General features: G+C 41.3%; 1 pseudogene; it reads left to right on the top strand.

Annotated features, from left to right (window-relative positions):
• Positions 1 to 374: 374 nt before the first annotated feature.
• LOC114220203 (replication protein A 14 kDa subunit pseudogene) lies at positions 375 to 740 on the top strand (annotated as a pseudogene).
• Positions 741 to 21,708: the final 20,968 nt, after the last annotated feature.

Below are 21,708 nucleotides of genomic sequence, written 5' to 3' on the forward strand. Positions count from 1 at the left end.
ACATCACTTCTGGATCATAAGGTCCACAAACAGTGTCACCAAGGATATATCATGTGGTCACACAGGTTGTCATGTCCCATTTCCCCTGAAATGAACATTCTTATTCCAATTTATAAAGACAGAGGCATGCACGTCACCCCGCAGATCTTACACAACGTTGACTCTGTGTACAAATCTCTAGACACCAAAAAAAAAAAAAAAAAAAAATCATTGAAAGTAATATTTTGTGGCACACACTTTTTTCTATAAGAAGTGGTTTCTGATTCCTTGCTTTGGATAACATCAAAGGACCTAATTCAGCTGGGGATGATAAGTCATTAAAAATAATTTGGAATGGTCTGTTTCCTGCTGTCTGCAAGTCTCGCACTGTAACCATGGTGGATGTCATGGTGTTGCCTAGGTCGTGCGTCAACACCAGCATGCTAGCTCAGTTCATCGATGTGGCAGTCTGCTTCATAAGGAGGCTGGAAAAGATTCATCCCACTGGAAAAATGTTTATATGTTCAGATGGAGAAGGAAAAAATGGAACTATTGGGTTGATGGAGCCCCTTGATGAAGAAATCTCTGGAATCATGGAAGTAGCTGGAAGAGTAACGGCCAAGGCAACCATAATGTGTATATCATATATCCAGTTTAAAGAAGATAACCATCGTTTTGATCTTGGACTTTACAATGAAGCTGTGAAAATTACCCATGAGTTCCCTCAGTTTTTTCCTTTGGGGGTAGAGCAATATGATTGATCTTGATGAACACATTGAAGTCTGTCATAGGAAGCCCCTGATATCTGAAAGAGAGATTTCTGTGATTTTTAATATTTAATTTGTTCTTCTTTTAATTTCATTTACCTAACCTTATTAGATATTGCAATATCCCACTTTTGATGGAATCTGTCTGTATATTGAAAGTTAAGTCCTCATAAAGAATCACTTCTCTGGTATGTGGTCAGATCAGATGCAAGAACAAAGCAGTTGCCTTGAGTTTAGATTTCTGTTTTATTAATAAAAGCTGAAATGGTACAAAAAATAATTTGGAGTGACAGATCACAATGTCATTTTTAGCTGGTGCCTAGGGGAATTCAAAGAATCGGGTGACATCTCTGTCATAGACTCACTCTTTTCCCTTTTGCACATTCATGTAACCAGTATTTTCAGGGTTTACATCTATAGAGATGAAAAAGATGAATAAACATGCCTCATTGTAGGAATAAATGGTATTCATGGATATACAAAACTAAAAAGGGCCTCATTCAGCTCTTTAAGAGATGTATTTATCAATAACATTTTATAACATAGATTTAAGAAGTATCAAAAATTGAAATATATGTCTTTATCCAAAGACTGCAAGCATCTTTGAAGGCACCCAAATCACCACTGTGCCTTATCTTACAAACTCTACAAAGCCATTTTATTACTCTTTCCCTTGTCATAGTGCACTGTTGAGCCTGTGAGATTTTTGCCCTGAGGGTCCTCAGGGAAATGCGTGAGCTGACTGAGCCATCTCCTACTCCCACACATCAGTTGCCATTTGCCAACTCTCATACCCCTAATGCGTGCTCAGACTCTTGCTACAAGCTGTGAGCCACAAAAAGAAACTCATATGGTGGAAAATGCCATTGGGCATCAGAGATTGTTTCAGACACGTGTTTGCCAAATAGTGCCATAACACAATGGTCCTAGGTGTCTAAATCTCTTTTCTGTGTAACATAAGGTAAAGAATGAAGAAAAAAAATCAGAAATGCTTGGTTTGTTCCATAATTTTCCATAACAGTTTCTTATTGTGTGCACTGCCCTAGTCATGCATTTCATAATGCTGGGAATCCAGTCCAGGTGCCATTTCAGACACAAGCTGGAGTTTGACGATCCTTCATCCAACTGCACATTGATTCATACACCATCACCCAACATTGTGGCCTTCCCATGACCCAGCTATATCAGGTACTCTCCCAGGATGACCTAACTCTTCCTTCCTGGGAAGGTGAAAGTTTGTTCATCCCATTTTGTCTGATCGATACAAGTGTTAACTTTGTATTTGAAAATAACTAGAAATTTATAGGAATTATGCAATGTTATGTGCCCTAGTAGAAGATATGTTCACTTTTACCCAGATCCACTTATTATTGGCGAGTTACTCCATTTGCTCCCATATACAGACTCTTTGTGAGAATTCTGTTCAAAAGTAGAATAAGACAAAGAGTCTTAACTTATAAGACAAATTTTCTGGCAGATTTGCAAAGGCTTAAACATCAAATTACAACCACATCTTGTACCCCAATCCCAGGGCTCTGAGAAGGTCATACCTAATTTGAGTGACAAATTACAGACTAAATAAATCAAAGTAACACGCCTACAGTGGCTTAAAGCCCTCTCAATGATACAAAAAACATACAGGGTGCATTAAAATGAGCTGTGAAGAACTGCATATGTGAAATTGTCATGGGCCCAGGAGATTTCCAGGTAGAACACCAGCAATTCTCTTCTGCCATGAGGAGACACTTGAATGTCAAGGACTCTCCTTTCATCCCAAGCTCCTTTTAAGATGGAGTCAAGGCTACCATACCAAGGTGACTCTGTCACAATATATTAGTTTTGTCTGAGGAACGGGTGTTACAGAGAGCAATTCCAAAGGGGCTTCCGTGTAGCAATCAAGGCTATGTGCTAACAATTCTTTTTGACCATCACCACATTCAGGCAGGGGTGCTAGTCCATCCCTGAGGTACATGCTCCTCATTATAAGTCGGCCTCACATATGAACGAGAACCTTGAGGACAGCAAGTCACCTCCCAAACCGGGGGGAGTTTGAGTCCTCTGCAAACACTTAAGGAAATTGACACTGAGATGTCACTTAGATTTTCTCCATCTTTAGCCTAGGGAGGAAAGGAGTTACTCTATGGCATCAACAGGCTGAGTAAAGTTATTTCTAAATTTTGGACGAGCTGCATAAAGAAAAGGCCAAATAATCTCTGGACTTGTGAGATGTGCCAGGAAACTGATGAAATAATACTCACTGTAGGATTCTTCAGACCTTTTAGTTTGCTGACCTTTATACATTGCTTACCACAAAGACCTTACTTCTTGAATAGTCTTTTGTAGTGAGGTGGAAAATAAAAGTAATTTGTGCCTTGTGGGTATTGATCTTTTTTAACCTCCATTCTGCTCTAATGTTTATGTATACGCAGCTTTAGTATCTTCCCCAAATCTCCTATTGTAGATCTGCCACTCTGGGAGCAAGACATAAGACATAAGACCTCAGGGGACTTTTCTTATCCCAGCATTACCTAGTATACAGGTATTGACCAATAAAGCTTATGGGTGCGTTAGTTGATATAATTATTATACCAATAAGTCATGTTTATTAGTTATAGGCAACAAACTTACCAGCTATTAATTTTTCTATAGTTTAGACAAGCGGTCTCTATCAGAGTGAAAAAACTCAGGCTCTGTAGATTAAATCTCTGTGCCAGATAGGCTCTATGTTTTCTTAGTTCCAGAATTGTTTTGTCCTATTCATGTCTCTATCACTAGAACTAAAGGCCTCTAAGTTACATATCCCAGACTCTCTTGCCAGTGCTGCCTTGTATGGTTCTCTAGTGGAAGGCACTGATGGGAGTTTAAAAGTGGGAAGAAGGCAGAATTCATGTTTCCCAGCTTTTGACATCACCTCTTGTAGTGGTTGTAGAAGTAGTGTCTCCATGACCCACAGAAGCCCAGGAAGGGCAGTGATTTACGAATTATGGGAGCATGGAAAACAACCACCTCACCAGAGGAAATTCAGGGAGGCTTTTTGTGGGGGGGTATGACATGAAGATAAAGTACCTATGCTAGAATAACAGTCAACTTTCAACAACTTTGCACAGGGTCAAAACAGAGGAAGACCTGGTCTCACTGCTTTTTGGGAACTGAATAACATGAACAACATGGACTTCTGGGGCAGGGGGTGAAACTGCTACCAGGTGAAATCCAGAATGGCTGAAGGTATATGCAGGCGCTCTGGACCAGTTCCTTCCAGTCTAACCTGGGTTCTTTCAACCCATGAACAGGAACCCTCTCTGGAAGTGACCTCAAAATGTCTTTGGGGTTTTTTTATCCCATTCTTCTTTTGTCTCATTCCCTGGGTAGGAGATGCAGGGAGCAGAGTCCCAGTTTTTATTGAATGTCTAGGAACAATGAGTAGTTAGTGAGAGAGATGAACCATCTCCAGTTAGAGAATGCAACTCCACAATTTCTACCAGCAGAACTGGTTCTGCAGATGGATTCTATTAATTTATCATGATTGAGCCCATAATCTATGCTGACAAGGTTCATGAAGAAAGGCAATGAAAATACTAGGCGTCCTCCCCTCCAGACGTGCAGAGTGGGATGACTGAAAGAGACAGAGGGGAGCTTGTGAAAATTAGATCTCTTTTTGTAACATAAATGAGATTTAAACCAGGACTAAGTCATTTTTTTTTTTTTTTGGAATGGAGGGGTGACAGGGCCTTTAATAAAACGTTTTCCTTCTCAGCTGGGCAAGCACACTTGGAATTGGAGAGAATGCTCGATGAAGCTTTGCTGAGGTTTGAATGTGGTGTTGTTTTAGGTGGTTTCGTTGGTCCATTCAACGTCTCCTTGAAGCATCTCCCATGGACCCTGCGGTCTTAGAGTAAACACTGTGAAAGCAATCATAACTCTCCTCCTTTAACCTCCTGTTTCTTCATTTCTTGAGTGCTTTTTTTTTCTTGGCTTTACTGACAAATTCTACAAAATGTTTATTTATTTATTTTTATTACGTTATGTTAGTCACCACACAGTACATCTTTAGTTTTTGATGTAGTGTTCCATGATTCATTGTTTGCGTATAACACCCGGTGCTCCATGCAATAGGTGCCCTTCTTAGTACCCATTGCTGGGCTAATCCATCCCCCCATCCCCCTCCCCTCTGAAACCTTCCATTTGATTCCCAGAGTCCATAGTCTCTCATGGGTCTTCTCCCCCTCTGATTTCCCCCCTTCATTTTTCCCTTCCTTCTCCTAATGTCCTCCTTGCTATTCCTTATGTTCCACATATAAGTGAGTGCTTTGAAAATGAAATTGTGTCTGCCTCCTCCCCCACCTGTCATATTCTCTAGTAAAAACTGGGATTCAGCAAAGAAGAAGGAGTTGGAGAGAGAGAGAGTGACTGTACTAACGTTTGCAGGAAGTTGGAGAGAGGGAGTTGGAGAGAGAGAGAGTGACTGTACTAACGTTTGCAGGAAGGTCAATCCTGGGTTCTTAAACAAGGTGTCAGGTGATCGATTGAGACTTGAAGGATCAACAGGAGTTGTCCTGGTGATCAAGGTGGATGCAGTTACCAGAACAAGGATGTGGAGCTGAGGTCATTGCCACTGGAAGGGAGACATCTTGTGGTCCTCTCTAGGAATCACACTTATTCCATGAAAGCTGAGCATCCACATCTGCCCTAATGGTGAGCGCTCATGACCCTAAACCTCAGGAAAACACATGCTTGTCTGTGTTCCTGTGAGTAGGCTCATTGATATGCCAACCGATGAACAGAACTCGTAAGCATCTGTTTCATCCTTTTGACACTCCCACATCTATTGCTTCTCCACCCATGTTGGCTTTTAAGTGAAATTCCATAATTCCTTTCTTTACCGTAAGCACAGAGAATCTCCATCCCCCGTGGTGACAGAAGTTCTTCTTGGAGTGATATTGCTAGAGCCTCAGGGTCAGTGGGATTGTTAGGTCCCCACATAGAGAGGGTTTGCTGACCCACTGAAGGGAATCATTTACATGCTGCCAGGCTCAGTGCTTGACACCCCCCCCCCCGCCCACATCTCACAGTAATCTCCAGTATCCGAGAGAGTAAATACAGGATGTAAAGCAAGTCAGATCATGCTGGAGATCCCATTTCTTTGCTGATGGTTCTTTTTTGTACTGTCATCTGGAATGGTCTTTCCTTCAATTCCATTGCCACTTTGTTATCATCTCTGATTTGGATGAAGCCATTACTCTCATTGAGCGTCCCTTGACTGGGTCCGCCCACTGACTGATTCTTACATCAGGGTCATTCACTTACAAACCTCTTGTTGAACTTGGCTTTTGTAGGGGCCAAGGGCCGGCTGCCCCCAAATGTGCCACTTTGGCATGTGGATTATTTTTCTAAAAAGTGACTTAAAAGGCAATCAGTGCATAAGGACACTCAGACCATCTTCTGTTGCCCTGAAAGCAGGAAATAAATCTCCCCAATGTAAGGTACCCTCCCTCTACCAGGAGGCAGACATTCTTATCACCAGAGATAGAAAAGTTGAGCCATGAAGACTGTATAAACAATCCTTGTTACTTTTTACTAATTTACTACCCCAGCCCAATTCTGTTTAGAATTCCTTACTAATTATAGTTTACAAAGCTAAGTTTTCTCTGTCCTGTCAATTCCTCACTGATTTATTTTCTCTTTGCCTAAGAAATATAAAAATTGCCTGCCTTGGTCATTTCTTTAGGTCTCAGTTTAATATTGAGCTTTATCTATTATGCATATATTATAAAACTTTGTGTTTTTTTCTCTTGTTAATCTGTCTTAAGTAAATTTAATTATCAGTCCAGGTAAAAGACTTGAATGGTAGAGAAAAAAGTTTTCCTTCCCTTCAGCTTCATGTCAAGCACTGTTCTTGACACTGGGGATACATCAGTAAAGAAATAGGCAAAAATCTGTGCTGTCATGAAACTTAATTTTTATCAAGGGGAGAGAAAGAATAAATCAAATAAGGAGGCAAAATAAGTGGTATATTAAAAGGCAGTAAGTGCCACAGAGAAAAAATCAAGTGCCATGGAGGTAAATTAAAAATGGTAGGTAGGGTGGAGAGGAAAAGTCTCATTGAGGAGATAAACTTTCATCCCCGATCTGAAGGAGGTGAGGGAGAGAGGTGTCTAGGAGATGCACATTTCTGGTGGAATGACTCCCCAGTATCTGGCCAGACAATTATAAATAGAAATGTATTTTGTCCTTAATTATTTTAGGGAACAGTATCCCAGGAAACAGCACAACTCTTCTGCTCTGTTTTTTTTTTTTTTAAAGATTTTATGTATTTATTTGAGAGAGAGAGAGAATGAGAGATAGAAAGCACGAGAAGGAAGAGGGTCAGAGGGAGAAGCAGACTCCCTGCTGAGCAGGGAGCCCAATGCGGGACTCGATCCCGGGACTCCAGGATCATGACCTGAGCCGAAGGCAGTCGCTTAACCAACTGAGCCACCCAGTCGCCCTCTTCTGCTCTGTTGACCATCATATGGAACAACTATCACAAGACCCTGGAGAGTGACTGTTCACTTTTTCACCTTCCATTCACTCCTATCCAGAAGCAATCTGGCTTCCACTCCAACTATTTAGCTGAAGTTCCTAAGCTCTTACATTTTAATCTTAAAGCCAGTTTCAATTTTTTTTCATATCAATAGAGACAGAATTCATGTTTTCTTTCCTCCAGATGGTTATTAGCAATGTCTGCCCAAAAGATAGTTTCTTTAACTACTGGATACAGTTGTTTATGTTATATATTCAGTTCCCTATACACATGGGTCCATTTTGTTTGTCCATTGATCAAAGTATAAATTCAGTGGGTTGACATTCTATCTAAATTGGTTTTTCATATTTGACAAAATGACACAAAATTCACCAGGAAAAATACACAAGTGAAAAATGCCATGGCATTTTGCAAAAAGTAGAATGAATGAGGTAAAAGCATCTTTATCTAGTATAAAAACCACTAATGAGGGGCCCCTGGGTGGCTCAATTGGTTAAGCATCTGCCTTCGGCTCAGGTCATGATCCCGGGATCCTGGGATCGAGCCCTGCATCGGGCTCCCTGCTCAGCGGGAAGCCTGCTACTCCCTCTCCCACTCCCCCTGCTTGTGATTCCTCTCTCGCTGTCTCTTTCTCTCTGTCAAATAAATAAAAATCCTTAATAAAAAAAACCACTAATGGAACTGCATTCACTGAAACAGCTTAAAAATAGAGAACCAATAGGTTATAAGAGAATGTCCCCAAATTCTCCAGATCAGAGATAATGGTGACATTCAAATCATTGGGAAAAGAGAGCTTATTCACGAAGTGATGTTGGGAGTATGTGGATCTATTTTTGAGCTCTCCATTATGTTCTGCATTATGGTTGTCTATTTCTGTGCCTACACTAATCTAGATCAAGGTGAATTCTTTTTCAGTAAGTTTCAGTATCTGATAGAGCAAGTCACCATTCAGTGTTCTTCCTAATCTTCTTGGCCATTTTCGGATGTGTATTCTTCCATATGAATGTTAAAATAACTTTTTAGAAGATTTTATTTATTTATTTGACAGAGAGAGACACAGCGAGAAAGGGAACACAAGCAGGGGGAATGGGAAGGGGAGAAGCAGGCTTCCTGAGGAGCAGGGAGCCTGATGCGGGTCTTGATCCCAGGACCCTGATCCTGACCTGAGCCGAAGGCAGACACTTGCTGACTGAGCCACCCAGGCGCCCCAGATGTTAAAATAATTTTGTCTAGTTCTTGCTAAAGCTCTAAGGAGATACGATTTAAAGTATGTTACATTTATATATCAACTGTGGAAAGATTGGCATTTGTATAACTTCTGTCCAGAGTCTGGTATGTATCTTATTAGATTTGTTCTTAGATATTTTATGATTTTGTTACTTTTGCAAATGAGGTATCTTCTTCCATGTACACTGGCTCTCTCATACAGCATATAAATTGTTCTATTTTTATAGATTGAACAAGTATCCAGCCACTTACAAAGTATCTGATCTTATTATTTTAATACTTCCAGTGGTACTTGGTGAGCATGTCTCATGTCTCCTGGTGAAAGAGATGCACTGTCTGCAAATTAAAGTATTTTATCTTATCTTTGGAAATATTTGTGATCACTTTGTCTCTTATTTAATGTGACACTTCGGACTTACAAATCAATGTTGGCTAACAATGAATATAGCAGGCATTTTTGTTTCCCTGATTTTCATGGAAGTATCTTTAGCACTCAGTATTTTGGTGTATTGTTTGCCGTTAACTTTGAAATTGGATTTTTTTTTGGATTCTAACTAGTTTTTTCTATTCTTTCTTTACTTAGAGTTTTTACCAAGAGCTATCACCAGATTTTATCAAATAGCTTTATTCATATAACTATGAGATTTTCTCTATTCATCTGCTGAGGTAATAACAATAATGTTAAGTAATGGTTTGGGTGTTCTTTCTGGAATCCCCTACATGTGTTTAACTTTTGAAGTTGAGTCCTCTTTGGCTTTCATCTTTTGGTATGCAGAGGAGAAATTTTACTATATATACGCACACATATAGATACTGCAGTGCTTCTAGGGACTGCTGAGGGGACCCCAAGACTCTTCCAGGGGTCCTGGGAGGAAAAAATTTTAATAATAATATTAAGATTTCTTTTCCCAGGTTACTCTCATTCTCTCAAAATGTATATTGGAATTTTTCAGAGGTTACATGACATGGGATGTTGCAACGTTTAAGACTGAAACAAATATGTAAAACCAGCTGTCTTCTATTAAGCCAGACATTGAGACTTGGAAAAAATCTAAAAACTCTACTCTTCTCCCTGAGAAAGAGATATTTGAGTAGAATCGAAAGAGGTGAGGGAAACAGAAGAGAGAGGAAAACTGGATTTAAGAATTGCTGCACACTGCATATTCCTATGTGTTAAAAATGCGATTAAAAGTAATTATTTGAAAAACCATTATTCATTTGTTGGACTGTGTATTTTTGGAAAATACACTGCTCAGAGATAGGGCCAAGTGGCAATCTATTCCATTTGGTTTCAGAAATCCTTTCTGAGTCTCTGATCTTCTTCTTTACCTCCAAAATACATATATATCTTCAATTTTCTTTTACATACATGTCTTTAATTTTCATCATCTCAGTTGATGAAAAAATAATGGCTTATTATTAGTATATCTCAGTGCAATGCAGTTGGCCAGGACAGGGGACATGCTCTTTGACATGTTGGAGGTAGAGTATGGTGCAGGGGGAGTGTTCCCAGGGGGTATGGGCAATGAGTGGGTGCTTGTCTGTGGAGGATTTAAAAATGACAACAAAATGGAGTAAAAGTCAACTGCTTTGTTTTTTTTTTTTATTAACATATAATGTATTATTTGTTTCAGGGTACAGGTCTGTGATTTTTCAGGCTTACACAATTCACAGTGCTCATCATAGCACACACTCTCCCCAAAAAAGTCAACTGCTTTGAATGATCACCATGAGCTAGTTTTTCTAGGCAGTATCATAGATAACATGCCTCTCCTTGCTGGACTTTTAAAATAATTGTTACATTGACCCTAAGCAGGGTCCTCTCAGTGGCCCATCCATGATACATCCTGACCACATCCAGTCATTCAGGAGCCCAGACTTCTCCCATTGAGTGGTCCAGAGTCTCAAAGGGACTTAGGGCTCTACTGGATCTCTGCTTTCAATGGCAGCCATTCTGGAAAAGTAAAAAAAATGGGGACATTAAAAATAGCAATGGTTGTCAGGGGTTGGGGAGACAGAGGAACCAATAGACAGAGCTCAGATGATTTTAAGGGCAGTGAAACTCTCCTGTACTATAAGGGGGCGGGGATGAACATCACATAGATATCACAAAAGGCATAGACTGGAGAACACCAAGAATAAACTTTGAGGTAAACTATGGACTCTGAGTGAAAAGGGTGTGTCCATAGAGTTTCATCCTATGTAAGTAATGTACCATCTGGTGGGGGATTTTTTTTTTTTTAAAGAATTTATTTATTTGACAGAGAGAGCACAAGCAGAGGGAGAGAGAGGGAGAAGCAGGCTCCCTGCTGAGCAGGGAGCTCGATGTGGGACTCGATCCCAGGACCCTGGGATCATGACCGAGGCCGAAGGCAGACACTTAATGACTGAGCCACCAAGGCGTCCCTCTGGTGGGGGATGTTGATAGTGGGGAAGGCTGCCCATGTGTGTGATTTTAGTAGATGTGTGGAAACTCTCTTCATTTTCTGCTCAATTTTGCCGTGAACCTCAAACTGTTCCTGAAAAAATCTCTAGTAAAGGGGCACCTGGGTGGCTCAGTCGGTTAAGCATCAGCCTTAGGCTCAGGTCATGATCCCTGGGTCCTGGGATCGAGCCCTGCATTGGGCTCCCTGCTTAGTGGAGAGCCTGCTTCTCCCTTTCCCTCTGCTGCTCCCCCTGCTGTTCTCTCTCTGTGTCAAATAAATAATTACAAATAAAATCTTAAAAAAAAAACCTCTAATAAAGACAAAAAAAGAAGGAAAACTTGTTATTAAGAGTCGTGAAAAGAAGGGCCATATGCACCCAATGTTCATAGCAGCAATGTCTGCAATAACCAAACTGTGGAAAGAGCCGAGATGCCCTTCAACAGATGAATGGATAAAGAAGATGTGGTCCATATATACAATGGAATATTACTCAGCCATCAGAAAGGATGAATACCCAACTTTTACATCAACATGGTTGGGACTGGAGGAGATTATGCTAAGTGAAATAAGTCAAGCAGAGAAAGCCAATTATCATATGGTTTCACTTATTTGTGGAACATGAGGAATAGCACGGAGGACATTAGGAGAAGGAAGGGAAAAATGAAGGGAGGGAAATCGGAGGGAGAGAGGAACCATGAGAGACTACAGACTCCGAGAAACAAACAGGGTTCTAGAGGGGAGGGGCATGGGGGGATGGGTTGGCCCAGTGATGGGTATTAAGGAGGGCCCGTACTGTTTGGAGCACTGGTTGTTATATAAAAACAATGAATCGTGGATCATTACATCAAAAACTAATGTTGTATTGTATGGTGACTAACATATCATAATAAAATAAAATAAAAATAAAAAAAGAATATTTTTTGGACACCATAAAAATTAAATAATCCAATTAAAAGTGGGCAGAAGACATCCAGGTGGCCAACATCTGGATGAGACACATGAGAAGACGCTCAACATCACTCATCATCAGGGACATGAAGGAAGAAGCTGTGTTCAGCACAATCCGTTTTTTTTGCCTCAGGAATACAGTTTTTAACTTTGTACTTGTGAGTAACTTCAAAGTCACAGAAATGAGTGGAACGAGAGTGTATTATGCTAAGCAAAATAAGTCAATCAGAAAGACAAACACCATATGATTTCAGTCATACATGCAATTTAAGAAACAAAACAGATGAACGTAGGGGAAGAGAAGGAAAAATAAAATAAGATAAAAACAGAGATGGAGGCAAACCATAAGAGACTCGGAACTATAGAGAACAAACAGGGTTGCTGGAGGGGAGGTAGGTGGGGGAGGGGCTAAATGGGTGATGGGCATTAAGGAGGGCACTTGTGATGAGCACTGGGTGTTTTATGTAAGTGATGAATCACTGAATTCAACTCCTGAAACTCATACTACACTATTTAACTATCCTGAATTTAAATAAAATCTTGGAAGAAAAAAACCCCCCAAACCTCAAAAAGTTACAGAAGATGCAGTAATAGGTGTATTAGAACACTCATATACCTTTACTCATAGGCACTTCTGCTGATGTGTTACTCCATTTACTTTAGTATACAATCCCTTTCTCCCCCTTCCATTCTAGACTCAGTGCTGTCTTTTCAAGTGATCAATCATTGGACGTACTTCATGTTCCCTTTTTACTGCTCCAGTCCTTCAAAACCTCTATTACCAATTCTTGCATGAAATCTCCTCCATTCAATATGTAGACACCGTCATCAAATGGGACAGTGCTCATCTCAACAGATGCAAATTCTTGCATATCTGTGTTTCCATCTTCAATTCCTCCAGCTGAATGTCTTCCTTTACCTCTCCTCTTATGGTACAAAAGTGAGAGAGGGTGGACTGAGGTCCCATTTTTGAGAGGCAGAGAGAGATGGTGTGGCCTCCCTCCCCAGTTGAGGATGCACCTAGTGCACCAAGAACTGAGTATGGTCCATGAGTTCTAAATAAATAAATAAATAAATAAATAAATAAATAAATAAATAAATGTGTGTGTGTAATAGGAGGGATCTTTTTAAAATTTATTTTTAATTTTTTTAAAAGATTTTATTTATTTGACAGAGAGAGACACAGCGAGAGAGGGATCACAAGCAGGGGGAGTGGGAGAGGGAGAAGCAGGCCTCTTGCTGATCAGGGAGCCCGACATGGGGCTCGATCCCAGGACCCTGGGACCATGACCTGAGCCGAAGGCAGACACTTAATGACTGAGTCACCCAGATGACCCGAGGGGGGATCTTTGAAGATGTGGGTCCTGGGCAAGTGTCCTTTTTCCTGGGCCTAATGGCGTCACAGACCCTGAGGTGTTTGGGAGAAAGAAGAGGGGAGGGACTCATTATGATTTTTGTGAGTCTTAGGTAGTTTGGGACAGTTTCCACAAAAAGCACATTAAATACTATATCTTACAACATCAGTATAAAGGCAAATATCCCCCAGTCTGGTTCATTAGTATATATTCATTATTCCTACAGTCACTTTTGGTTATATTTTTAAAGGAAGTATAAATTTTTGTGGAATCCTGAAAGTATCATGTGCCTAATTCTCTGAATGTGTTATGCCTGGTGGAAGTCATCCCTGGTGGGAGCTGAGAAACAGTCCTGAGGAAGGTCTAGGCTTTAATGGGGTGACAGGATAGCTCCTAAAGGAAGAGAGACCCCATTAGTGAGCAGAAGGGGTGGCAATAACTTAACTCTGGCGACAGGAATGTGGGGGTGGATAAAAGCAAGGAGAGTTATGGTTCAGTATAAAAACCGCTGGCTTTGCCTTATTCCTACAGAACACACACATTTCCCTCAGCCTACCTGGCTTTGAAGGTCATCATGGTGGAGAGACTGGGACCACATTGCCACTTGTAGGGAGAGGACTAGGGACACCCACACAATTCCGGGGGGCAACCCCAACCTCAGTAATTAGGGTAAAGTACATTTTAATGAAATATTTCAAGAATCAGAATGAATGTCACATACTAAAATTTAAAATCAAGACAGGATGCACCCCTGATTTGTATGAGTCACGTACCTCCCTGGCTCTAGGCCTGGCCCTGCACTCTTGGTCAGGGGCAGATAGCAGAGAGGGAAATAGCTATGGTGAGCTGGCCCCGCACAGACCAAGACTGCATTGTTTCAGGGACCTGCATTCTGCCCAAACACCAGAACCTAAGTCTGGAGATCTTCCCTCATGGTCCCAAGGGAAATGGCGGCCAGGAGGGTGGAAGAGCACATTTTCAGAGAGAGGACTGTGTTGGCCTACACATGGAGAAGAACAAAGTGCTTTTCAGCTTCCTTGGTCCTTCACCCATGTGTTCTCCAATGAAGAATTACGTTTGAGCGTGTGTATGCGTGTGTGCTTGGGCACACGCACGTGTGATAGAAGAGGCTCTCTAAAGCCTCCATTTTGATCATATAACACAAGAAGAACTTTGAATCGCAGATATTTTATTGAAATGAAAATGTACTCAATGTTTCAACAATTGTCTTGTGGTTTATCTATCAAAACAAAAAGGAAAGGAAAGGTTCATATTAGTCAGCAGTCAGTTTCTGACCATTCTCTGTAGTCCTCGGTGCCCCAGGTCTTGAGGAAGGTTAAAACACAGCACACCAGTTACTTTCATAAAATGTGTTCTGGAAAACAAAAACAGAGACATGGCTCAGATTTTCAACTCTCCGTTAGAAAGGAAAGTCTTGAAAAACAAACATTTCTTCTGGACTTCCTGGGTTTTCCACGCACATCTGGTATCTAAGAAAGTTGGTGTTTGAATTAAGATCAGAATGATCTCGCCACTCATTCTAATGATCAGGAGACTTTATGGATTCCAGAGAGGTGCTGGTGTTTCCAGGTCTCTTCCCCATCAGGGATCCCAATTTCCAGAACATTTTCATTTTGCTATTGTGAAACTCTATACCCAGTAAATAGTTTCAGTTTCTAGATTGGCTACTCCTGTTTCTAGAAGGTTGGCTACTCTAGAAAATGGACGGAAATGACCTCATGCAATAGTTGTCTTTTTTTTTACTGGCTTATTTCCTTTATCACAATGTGCTCAAGGTTCATATGTTGTGCCCTGTATCAGCATCTTCTCAGTGAAGGACACCTTTACATTTTGCTTTGGCGATATTTCTACATTGTCTACCCTGGAAGGTTTTCAATGGCATATTAGGATAGAGAATAAAATATAGAGAACAAACACACGACTGATTGTTGTTTTACACAATTCCATCTCCCATGGCAGATCCATACCCATGATCTCTACTTGTCATTCATGGGGTCTTTAATTAACGTTCAAGGAATCCAATCATTTATACTAACACACTGGGATTGCTGAAAAGTGCATTTTAAATTCTTTTCATAAGATGTACAGGTTCTTCTTCAGGTGGGTTCTTCTGGATTCTTTTGAAAATTCATTTTCCTCCTTGTTTCTAAGAAGAGGGGGATAGGTTTTGCTGATCACTTCTACAAGTGAGGGACTTCTTGAAAGTCAGATGTTTTTTTACCTTGATAGTAAATGTGTGTGTGTGTGTGTGTGTGTGTGTGTGCGCGTGTGTGTGTGTGTGTATTGTTTTCTGGCTTTGGCTTTTTTTCATTTATCATTCCCTAAAGATTCCACAAAGTGAAGAGGCAAGTCAGCACTGGGACCTTGGCTGGTCTTCTGGATGTCAAAGGATTCACATGCACCCACAATTAAATTCACTGAAATAAAATAAAACATGTGTAACACTTGTTGGGGTATAATGAGTGAAAAACTTAGAGCCTGTTTGTCCCTGTTCTGTGTTTTGAAAGCACATCAGAAGAAACCATAGTTACCATCATCGCTCCAACATTGCTTAGAGTTTCACGTGACTGACTGTGAAAACATTGTATCAATTGTGCTATTGCTGGTCAGTGGCAGCCCTAGATATGAATTTTTGAAGAAATTCTCCGTATTTATCCATGGTTACTTGAGGTCCAACTGTTTTGTTAACCACTTGTTCTAGAAATGAGAATCTAGAACCTGGAAGAAAACATGCAAAAGTGGTCTCAATTATGAGGTATGAAACTCTTTTTGGGATCTCTAGGATGCTGGTTATCTTCTTATACCGCAGTAGACACATACTTTCAGAAAGATTATGGTGAATGGTCTTGAGTTCTCAATTCTAGCAGAGTAAGGCAGGATCTAGGATTTCCTTTAAACGTGAAAACATGTGTGCCCCCCCCACCCCCAACTACTCCATAGCCCAGAGAAGCCAAACACTAGTAACCATGACATATGAAGACACTGGAGGAATGAGATGTTCTGCACTAGATTTTGGGGAACAGGAGGTCTTCCAGAGGGTTCAGACATAATCTTCTCTCCAAAGCCTGTCTTCCCCGCACAGAACTCACCTGCAAAGCAGTAAACCACTGAGGGCAACCAGCACAAGGACTCTCAGCAGCTTCATGGCTGAGGGTAGCTCTGGTCAGCTGGTCTGGCAGGGAAGAAGGAACTCACTTCAGCCAGCCTATGCTCTGTTTGTGGAAACCTAGGAGACAGAGCCTGTTGGATGCAAAAACAATTTTGGAACTGCAATAATCACGCATGACTTTAAGTGAAATTAATGCAAAAGTGCTTGTTAACTAATCAGATTACAGCAAAGTGAGCTTGTGTTGTCATCCTTGTTTTATTATTAGTGTGGTCTTCATATCCTTCTCACAGCCCTCCCTCCTTCTTCAAGGTCCTTAAAGCTTCCTATCCTTTGTGTCTGTTCCTCCTAGTTTAGGACACAGCTGGGTTCAGTGCAATTGAACCACATATGTCCTCTTGGAGGAAGACGTCCTTGGCCCATAGACACTTTAGTAAGGAGCTTGATGTTTGAGAAATACCCACAAGGTCTCATTCTTCTGAAGACTCTTTTTATAAAGAATATCTCATTTAATTAACTCAATTTCATAAATTCAGTCTATTATAAACCTACGAATTTTTTTTAGCTGTGTAGGATTTTTTCCCACTGATTCAAAGGATGATGTGAAGCTGTAGAGCAAGTGGTTGCTCAGCAGAGGCAGTGCTGAGTGGTGGAACAGTGAGCAGGTCTGGGCTCAAGCAGATGTGGGTTCAGATCTTGGATGCAACAACTAATCATGAAGTGTCCCTGGGCAAGTGAAACTGCTGGTCATTTCAAGCTTCCTTTTCCTCAGCTCTAAAATGAGCAGGAATAATACTATGTCGGGTTTTGTAAGGATGATAGACACTCTGTGAAGAGCTTATTCAAGGCTTCAAACAAGGTAATCATGAATAAATGGGAGGTTTCATGCATCCATCTATCTATCCATCCATCCATCTATCCGTCCATCTATCCATCCATCCACTGTTCAACAGTAAACATGAACTTCCGGAATGACTGGCGCCTGCGCTGTGTGACCCAGATTTAGATGTTTGACCAAGACTTTGACCCTGTGGAGCTTACTTGTCACAAGAGAGACAACAAACATGCCCATAACTGAATGAGTGACATCAGAAAATGATTGCTATACAGAACAACAAAACAACCACGAGGGGCTGTGTCCTGTACAGAGGTCCAGGCCAGCTACAGGAGGACAAACTTTAAAGCCTGGACAAGTGGACAATGATATCAAGGGGAAGATCTGAGAAAGTGTGTTCTAGGAGAGGGAAGAGCACATACAGAGGCTCTGTGCACTTGGTATTTGGCAAAATTAGGAAAGCAAACACAGTGTACCTCTTGGTGCAAGAGAGACACAGGACAGCCTCATTCTATAGAAATAGAAAAACCACATCAGTTTAAGCAGGGACAATAGGAGGGTAATAGGAACAAGAGAAACAAAGTAGACTCAAGTTAAAAGAAAGAAAATGAAAATGATGAGAGAGCCAGAGGGATGTGTTAATTACAAATGCAGTATTTGCTGTTTGGATTATTAGGGACATTTCTTCCCATCATTCAGCTGGAGCATAAGCTGCCAAGATCAATACCAATTTAGGGAGAAGCTAGAAATAGGGAAGAAGGTGATGTTCTTATGTGTATACTTTCCCCCAGTGGACCATTGCTGCCAATCTCCATTTCAAGGGAAATAAATGAAGGACGTTAGTGATGAACAGAAAGACTTTTGGGCTAGGTCTTAATGGGGACTCTCCCTGGTGCCTCAGATATTATGGACTTTCCCTATTACCTGTGGGGACACAGGATCCTGTAGATGTTTCTTATTCAGCAAAAAATTAAATAAAATAAAGTAAAATAAAATGAAATAAAATAATATCCCACATGATGTACATGGTGCCCACAATAAAGAGGTGCATATTTTTTATCCTTATGTTTTCTCCATGACAGATGATGATAATTCTCAGGTGAATGAACAAAGAGTAAACTCAGCCCACAAAAGACTCATTGGTAAGTCAGTGTTGACAAGGAGAGATAGAGGAAACCAAAAGGTTAGGATGCATGTGTAGTTAGGCTGATGTTTCCTTTTCCCAAAAGGGGCTTTTAAGTCAGGTCCCCAAATGATGCTTAGAAACTCGAGGAATGAGGGAGCCTTCAGTTTGGGTGTTTGTGTGACACTTATTGATCCCTTATTAAGACAAACCAAGGTGTTCTGGTGAATTTATAGATATAGATTTTACCCTGACTACCCTGAGAGAGAAAGAAAGTATGAGGCAAGGGAGAGTTATATTTGGCCTGTCCTCAAGCTCATTGAAGACATGATATATACTTACACCAAAATTTTGGTCATTTGAGGCCTTATCATACTTCATAAAAGTAATAACATACAGTGAGAGCCATCTTTTCTCAGTGTTTTATGCATTGGCACAAAAGCCTATGAAGGAGTTCTTTGAAGTATAAATGATCTTTAAGTGTTTTGAAATTGTGAGTTACCAATATGGATCAACTTCACAGTATTTAGGGAGAAGATATCCTACATGTTTTTTCACTCATTCTGTAAAACCAGTTCTGCCCTCACCTGCAGGGCTGTTGGGACATTAACCTCAGGCATGTTCTTTGGAAGTGAACCTCTTCCTCATTAAGATCATGCCAAAGTCTAGAACTTGGAGAGGGAGGGACTTAGCAGCCCGGCAATGGTAGGAAAGGCCTTGGCCTTGGGAGACATCTGAAGGCAGTGAGATGTTGGTTGTTCACAGTATCTAGGCCAACCCTAGACCAGGCTCACTACTTGCCATGGGCCAAGCCTGCTGTGGAGATTTCTTTTTTTTTTTTTTAATTTTATTTTATAATGTAATGTTAGTCACCTTACAATACATCATTAGTTTTTGATGTAGTGATCCACACTTCATTAGGCTGTGTCTTTTTGTACCCTGGGAATAGTCCGGGGATTGTCAAAAATCCTCAGGACTGGGCTGGGCACAGAGGAGTGCTGTGTACATGGCAGCTGCTAGTGATTCATTTTATAAAATTGAGAAAGCTCTTATGATAAAACCTGAAGGACTACTAGGACCATCAGAGATCACTGGAAACTTGGTTGAACTTCACATTCTCTGAAAGATCTAGAGAAGGTCATGTTGAGATCTGAGGTAAAAGTCCTGTGTGTGAATAAAAACCACTGTATTTTGATCCATGCTTACTTGACACTGTTCTTTTTGGAAGGATTTTATTTTATTTTTTATTTTTATTTTTTTAAAGATTTTATTTTTTATTTATTTGACAGAGAGAGACACAGTGAGAGAGGGAACACAAGCAGGGGGAGTGGGAGAGGGAGAAGCAGGCTTCCTGTGGAGCAGGGAGCCTGATGCGGGGCTCGATCCCAGGACCCTGGGACCATGACCTGAGCTGAAGGCAGATGCTTAATGACTGAGCCACCCAGGTGCCCCGGAAGGATTTTATTGAGATATAATTTACACATAACTTCTCTGTCAAACATCTTCCATACTGTTGGTTTAGTAATCTTCTCAAAGCCCAGCAGCAATGGGTATTTATCTGTTCCAAAATTCAATAAAACATGAATGGCAAATACTAATAGAAGGGTCACTTGAGGGTGCCTGGGTGGCTCAGTTGTTTAAGCGACTGCCTTTGGCTCAGGTCATGATCCTAGAGTCCCGGGATTGAGTCCCGCATCAGGCTCCCTGCTCAGCGGGGAGTCTGCTTCTCCCTCTGACTTTCGCCCTCTCATGCTCTCTCTCTTATCACTATCTCTCTCAATAAATAAATAAAAATCTTTAAAAAAAGAAGGGTCACTTGAGGCAAGGCACTGGAGCAAACCTCCTTTATTTTGACAACAACAGAACATGAAGGATGATCATGACACTTATTGGTCCAATGGGGATACTTTAGAGTGTGAAAGAGGTCTCAAAATGGATGGCATGCCAGGAGAGCAACATAAACCAGGATTCTTCTGAGAAAACTGAGATGTGTGGTCACCTTCCCTTGGTTGGCAACCTCCTCTGCAGTTTTCCAGGTGTAATCTGAAGGCAGCCCCCATTACACAGAGTGTAGGGAGAAACTGAAGAAAAGGCTGGCCACTCCAGTTTGGTATGTGGCAGGTTTAATGAGCAAGGGATCTTACATAAGAAAGTTGTCTTGGGTAGTCACAAAAAGGGTAAATCTCCACACCCACCTGCCAGAATCAGAAAGTTTACAGAGAGGTCTTAAGTGGGTACAGTCACATACCCAGTTCAGATGATCTCAATACCACATCACTATCTCAGGGCACTGTGCTTGGGGCTGCTTCTGGGAGTGGAGCAGGCAAGTGGAACCTGCATTCCAAGGAACAGGAGGGTGGGTGAGGAGTCTCCAGTTGCCTGAGTATAACTATGAGTCAACTGGAGGTCATGTCCTCTCCCCCAACACCTCCCCACGAGGTGGGCATATCATTTCTCCCCAGCTGCAGACAGTGTGACAAGAGAGGTCAAGTAAGTTGATCATCAGCCCACACTTATGGGTGGTAACCAGGGTAAGGAGCCTGGTGTTCTTGCTGAGAAACATCTCAACACTATTGACTTTCTTAGTTTGAGCCTTACGGACTTTCATCTTATGGCTCAAATGGATCTTGAGATCTTGACTCACACGACTGCCCTATGTGAACTCCAGGTTGACTCCGGTGTAAGCCTGCCAGTTTTCTGCTGAGGACTTTGCTCCCTGTAGACTCCCCTCGCCACTGTCCTTGACTCAGTCCCACTGGGCTGAAACTCCTTATTCCTTCCCAATGTCACATCAAAGACAACCCTCTTCTTGTGCTCTTTCCTGACTCTGAATCTCTAGGTCTCCCTTGCCAAGACACCTTGGATCTGTGTGTGCAGCTCACTCCTGACATCTCTAGGATCCTGATCCCATGTTCTTCCTCCCTGTTATGCTCCCACAGTGTACTGCCTGTGCACCTCTGGTCTTTGTGTGAAGGCAGTGATACAGTAGGTGCTTAATTAATTGTTGTGCAACTGCTTTTCAGGATAGATTTTGAATATATAGAAAGATTTCACTGATTATATTACATGTTTTATTATTAGGTCTATTTAGAAAGAGGCGTGCATTTAAATTTGAATCTTTAGTGAAGTCAGGGATCAAACCCCACACTAAAACCAGTCACCAGCCTGTCATCCCAGTGCTAACAACACCTTATTTATCTTCCTGGATGAGGACTTTAGTGTCATAACAGGGAGAGGGCTGGTGAGGACAGGAGAAAGTGGTAACCCATGCCATGCACGGACTGGGCCACCTCAGTCACCCTGTTCCCCAGATGTAACCATTACTTTGAGCCAATGTAAATTTGATCCAATCTATCCCATATCTATCTGATGACTTGAGGCTGGAAGCCAGATTTGGAATC

The sequence above is a fragment of the Eumetopias jubatus genome, unplaced genomic scaffold (genome assembly GCF_037043125.1).
Source record: "Eumetopias jubatus isolate StellerSeaLion01/CBP00866 unplaced genomic scaffold, mEumJub1_p1.0 scaffold_13, whole genome shotgun sequence".
Taxonomy (NCBI): domain Eukaryota; kingdom Metazoa; phylum Chordata; class Mammalia; order Carnivora; family Otariidae; genus Eumetopias; species Eumetopias jubatus.